Source organism: Pseudophryne corroboree, chromosome 2 (genome assembly GCF_028390025.1).
Source record: "Pseudophryne corroboree isolate aPseCor3 chromosome 2, aPseCor3.hap2, whole genome shotgun sequence".
Taxonomy (NCBI): Eukaryota; Metazoa; Chordata; class Amphibia; order Anura; family Myobatrachidae; genus Pseudophryne; species Pseudophryne corroboree.
In genome coordinates this window covers 245,679,906-245,685,905 of record NC_086445.1, presented here as the reverse complement: position 1 = coordinate 245,685,905, position 6,000 = coordinate 245,679,906, and positions in this window count along the sequence as shown.

Below are 6,000 nucleotides of genomic sequence, written 5' to 3'. Positions count from 1 at the left end.
TAAGAAGAACAAGGGTTCAGGCGATCCTCATTGTTCCAGATTGGCCAAAAAGGGCCTGGTATCCAGATCCTCAGGAGTTGCTCATAGAAGATCCCTGGCCTCTTCCTCTTCGGGAGGACCTGTTACAACAGGGGCCATGCGTGTATCAGGACTTACCGTGGCTGCGTTTGACGGCGTGGCGGTTGAACGCCAAATCCTAGCCCGAAAGGGTATTCCCAGTGAAGTCATTCCTACAGTTCTTCAGGCTAGAAAAGAAGTAATGGCAAAGGGATTACCACCGTATTTGGAGGAAATATGTGTCTTGGTGTGAATCCAAGAAGCCTCCTACGGAAGAATTTCACCTGGGGCATTTGCTCCATTTCCTACAAGCAGGTGTGGATGCGGGCCTAAAGTTAGACTCTATTAAAGTACAGATTTCGGCCTTGTCGATCTTTTTTCTAAAATAATTGGCCTCCCTTCCAGAAGTTCAGACCTTCGTAAAAGGCGTGCTGCACATCCAACCTCCCTTTGTGCCCCCAGTGGCATCATGGTACCTTAATGTGGTGTTGCAATTCTTGCAATCACATTGGTTTGAACCTTTGCGCAAGGTTGAGTTAAAATTCCTTACTTGGAAAGTGGTCATGTTGTTAGCCTTAGCGTCTGCAAGGCGAGTGCCTGAGTTGGCGGCTTTGTCTCCCAAAAGCCCCTATTTGATTTTACATGCTGATAGAGCGGAGTTGAGAACTCGTCAGCAATTTCTGCCAAAAGTGGTTTCATCATTTCATGTTAATCAGCCAATTGTGGTGCCAGTGGCTACTGCCGCCTTGGTGGAGTCAAAGTCTCTCGATGTGGTCAGAGCTTTGAAGATCTATGTCGCCAGAACGGCGCAGATTAGGAAAAATAAGATTTTACTCACCGGTAAATCTATTTCTCGTAGTCCGTAGTGGATGCTGGGAACTCCGAAAGGACCATGGGGAATAGCGGCTCCGCAGGAGACTGGGCACAACTAAAAGAAAGCTTTTAGACTACCTGGTGTGCACTGGCTCCTCCCACTATGACCCTCCTCCAAGCCTCAGTTAGGATACTGTGCCCGGAAGAGCTGACACAATAAGGAAGGATTTTGAATCCCGGGTAAGACTCATACCAGCCACACCAATCACACCGTATAACTCGTGATACCATATCCAGTTAACAGTATGAAACATAACTGAGCCTCTCAACAGATGGCTCATAACAATAACCCTTTAGTTAACAATAACTATGTACAAGTATTGCAGACAATCCGCACTTGGGATGGGCGCCCAGCATCCACTACGGACTACGAGAAATAGATTTACCGGTGAGTAAAATCTTATTTTCTCTAACGTCCTAGTGGATGCTGGGAACTCCGAAAGGACCATGGGGATTATACCAAAGCTCCCAAACGGGCGGGAGAGTGCGGATGACTCTGCAGCACCGAATGAGAGAACTCAAGATCCTCCTCAGCCAGGGTATCAAATTTGTAGAATTTAGCAAACGTGTTTGCCCCTGACCAAGTTGCAGCTCGGCAAAGTTGTAAAGCCGAGACCCCTCGGGCAGCCGCCCAAGATGAGCCCACTTTCCTCGTGGAATGGGCTTTTACTGATTTAGGATGCGGCAATCCAGCCGCAGAATGCTCCGGCTGAATTGTGCTACAAATTCAGCGAGCAATAGTCTGCTTAGAAGCAGGAGCACCTATTTCGTTGGGTGCCTACAGGATAAAAAGCGAGTCAGTTTTCCTGACTCCAGCCGTCCTGGAAATATAAATTTTTAAGGCCCTAACTACGTCCAGTAACTTGGAATCTTCCAAGTCCCTAGTAGCCGCAGGCACTACAATAGGTTGGTTCAAGTGAAAAGCTCATACCACCTTAGGGAGAAACTGGGGACGAGTCCTCAATTCTGCCCTATCCATATGGAAAATCAGATAAGGGCTTTTACATGACAAAGCCGCCAATTCTGACACACGCCTGGCCGAAGCCAAGGCCAATATCATGACCACTTTCCACGTGAGATATTTCAGATCCACAGTTTTAAGTGGCTCAAACCAATGTGATTTTAAGAAACTCAACACCACGTTGAGATCCCAAGGTGCCACAGGAGGCACAAAAGGGGGCTGAATATGTAGCACTCCCTTTACAAATGTCTGAACTCCAGGCAGTGAAGCCAGTTCTTTCTGGAAGAAAATCGACAGAGCCGAAATCTGGACCTTAATGGAACCCAATTTTAGGCCCATAGTCACCCCTGACTGTAGGAAGTGCAGAAAACGACCCAGCTGAAATTCCTCTGTTGGGGCCTTCCTGGCCTCACACCACGCAACATATTTTCGCCAATTACGGTGATAATGGTTTGCGGTTACTTCTTTCCTGGCTTTTATCCGCGTAGGAATGACTTCCTCCGGAATGCCCTTTTCCTTTAGGATCCGGAATTCAACCGCCATGCCGTCAAACGCAGCCGCGGTAAGTCTTGGAACAGACAGGGCTCCTGCTGTAGCAGATCCTGTCTGGGCGGTAGAGGCCATGGGTCCTCTGATATCATTTCTTGAAGTTCTGGGTACCAAGCTCTTCTTGGCCCATCCGGAACCACGAGTATCGTTCTTACTCCTCGTTTTCTTATTATTCTCAGTACCTTTGGTATGAGAGGCAGAGGAGGGAATACATAAACCGACTGGTACACCCACGGTGTCACTAGAGCGTCCACAGCTATTGCCTGAGGGTCCCTGGACCTGGCGCAATATCTAGTTTTTTGTTTAGGCGGGACGCCATCATGTCCACCTGTGGCCTTTCCCAACGGTTTACCAACAGTTGGAAGACTTTTGGATGAAGTCCCCACTCTCCCGAGTGTAGGTCGCGCCTGCTGAGGAAGTCTGCTTCCCAGTTGTCCACTCCCGGAATGAACACTGCTGACAGTGCTAAGACGTGATTTTCCGCCCATCGGAGAATCCTTGTGGCTTCTGCTATCGCCATCCTGCTTCTTGTGCCGCCCTGTCGATTTACATGGGCGACTGCCGTGATGTTGTCTGATTGGATCAGTACCGGCTGGTTTTGAAGCAGAGGCCTTGCCAGACTTAGGGCATTGTAAATGGCCCTCAGTTCCAGAATATTTATGTGTAGGGACGACTCCTGACTTGACCAAAGTCCTTGGAAATTTCTTCCCTGTGTGACTGCCCCCCAGCCTCGAAGGCTGGCATCCGTGGTTACCAGGACCCAGTCCTGTATGCCGAATCTGCGGCCCTCTTGAAGATGAGCACTCTGCAGCCACCACAGTAGAGATACCCTGGTCCTTGGAGACAGGGTTATCAGCCGATGCATCTGAAGATGCGATCCCGACCACTTGTCCAAGAGGTCCCACTGAAAGGTTCTTGCATGGAACCTGCCGAATGGAATTTTGCTTCGTAAGAAGCTACCATTTTTCCCAGGACTCGTGTGCAGTGATGCACCGATACCTGTTTTGGTTTCAGCAGGTCTCTGACTAGAGATGACAGCTCCTTGGCTTTCTCCTGCGGGAGAAACACTTTTTTCTGTTCTGTGTCCAGAACCATCCCCAGGAACAGTAGGCGTGTGGTAGGAACCAGCTGTGACTTTGGAATGTATAGAATCCATCCGTGCTGTTGTAGCACTTCCCGAGATAGTGCTACTCCGACCAACAACTGCTCCTTGGACTTTGCCTTTATAAGGAGATCGTCCAAGTACGGGATAATTAAAACTCCCTTTTTTCGAAGGAGTATCATCATTTCTGCCATTACCTTGGTAAAGACCCTCGGTGCCGTGGACAGTCCAAACGGCAGTGTTTGGAATTGGTAATGGCAAACCTGTACCCCAAATCTGAGGTACTCCTGGTGAGGATGGTAAATGGGGACATGTAGGTAAGCATCCTTGATGTCCAGGGATACCATGTAATCCCCCTCCTCCAGGCTTGCAATAACCGCCCTGAGCGATTCCATCTTGAACTTGAATTTTTTTATGTATGTGTTCAAGGATTTCAAATTTAAAATGGGTCTCACCGAACCGTCCGATTTCGGTACCACAAACAGTGTGGAATAGTAACCCCGTCCTTGTTGAAGTAGGGGCACCTTGACTATCACCTGCTGGGAATACAGCTTGTGAATTGCCTCTAGCACAGCCTCCCTGCCTGAGGGAGTTGTCGGCAAGGCAGATTTGAGGAAACGGCGGGGGGGAAACGCCTCGAATTCCAGCTTGTACCCCTGAGATACTACTTGAAGGATCCAGGGATCCACCTGTGAGCGAGCCCACTGATCGCTGAAATTTTTGAGGCGGCCCCCCCACCGTACCTGGCTACGCCTGTGGAGCCCCCGCGTCATGCGGTGGACTCAGAGGAAGCGGGGGAAGAATTTTGATTCTGGGAACTGGCTGACTGGTGCAGCTTTTTCCCTCTTCCCTCGTCTCTGTGCAGAAAGGAAGCGCCTTTGACCCGCTTGCTTTCTTGAAGCCGAAAGGACTGTACCTGATAATACAGTGCTTTCTTAGGCTGTGAGGAAACCTGAGGTAAAAAAAATTTCTTCCCAGCTGTTGCCGTGGATACGAGGTCCCAGAGACCATCCCCAAACAATTCCTCACCCTTATAAGGCTCTATGTGCCTTTTAAAGTCAGCATCACCTGTCCAGTGTCGGGTCTCTAATACCCTCCTGACAGAATGGACATTGCATTAATTCTGGATGCCAGCCGGCAAAATATCCCTCTGTGCATCCCTCATATATAAGACGACGTCTTATGGTGGCCAAATAGTATCCCTGTTTGACAGGGTTACAGACCACGCTGCAGCAGCACTATCTGCAGGTCTCAGTCTAGTACCTGAGTGTGTAAATACAGACTTCAGGATAGCCTCCTGCTTTTTATCAGCAGGTACCTTCAAAGTGGCCGTATCCTAAGACGGCAGTGCCACCTTTTTTGACAAACGTGTGAGCGCCTTATCCTCTGGCGGGAAAGGGTACGCCATCAGTAACTTTTTAGAAATTACCAGTTTCTTATCGGGGGGAACCCACGCTTTTTCACACTTCATTCACTCATTTGATGGGGGAACAAAACACTGCCTGCTTTTTCTCCCCAAACATAAAACCCTTTTTTAGTGGTACTTGGGTTAATGTCAGAAATGTGTAACACATTTTTTATTGCCGGGATCATGTAACGGATGTTCCTAGTGGATTGTGTATATGTCTCAACCTCGTCGACACTGGAGTCAGACTCCGTGTCGACATCTGTGTCTGCCATCTGAGGGAGTGGGCGTTTTTGAGCCCCTGATGGCCTTTGAGACGCCTGGGCAGGCGCGGGCTGAGAAGCCGGCTGTCCCATAGCTGTTACGTCATCCAGCCTTTTATGTAAGGAGTTGACACTGTCGGTTTATACCTTCCACCTATCCATCCACTCTGGTGTCGGCCCCACAGGGGGCGACATCACATTTATCGGCATCTGCTCTGCCATCACATAAGCCTCCTTATCAAACGTGTCGACACAGCCGTACCGACACACCGCACACACACAGGGAATGCTCTGACTGAGGACAGGACCCCACACAGCCCTTTGGGGAGACAGAGAGAGAGTATGCCAGCACACACCAGAGCGCTATATAATTTAGGGATTAACACTATATTGAGTGAATTTTTCCCAATAGCTGCTTGTATATACAATATTGCGCCTAAATTTAGTGCCCCCCCCTCTCTTTTTAACCCTTTGAGCCTGCAAACTACAGGGGAGAGCCTGGGGAGCTGTCTTCCAGCTGCACTGTGAAGAGAAAATGGCGCCAGTGTGCTGAGGGAGATAGCTCCGCCCCTTTTTCGCGGACTCCCCCCCCCCCCCCCCCCCCCCCCCCCCCGCCTGTTGCCAGCAGGTCTCACTGTAAAATAAAAAACCTAAAATAAACTTTCTTTCTAGGAGCCCCTAGTGTGCATCCAGCTCGGCCGGGCACAGAAATCTAACTGAGGCTTGGAGGAGGGTCATAGTGGGAGGAGCCAGTGCACACCAGGTAGTCTAAAAGCTTTCTTTTAGTTGT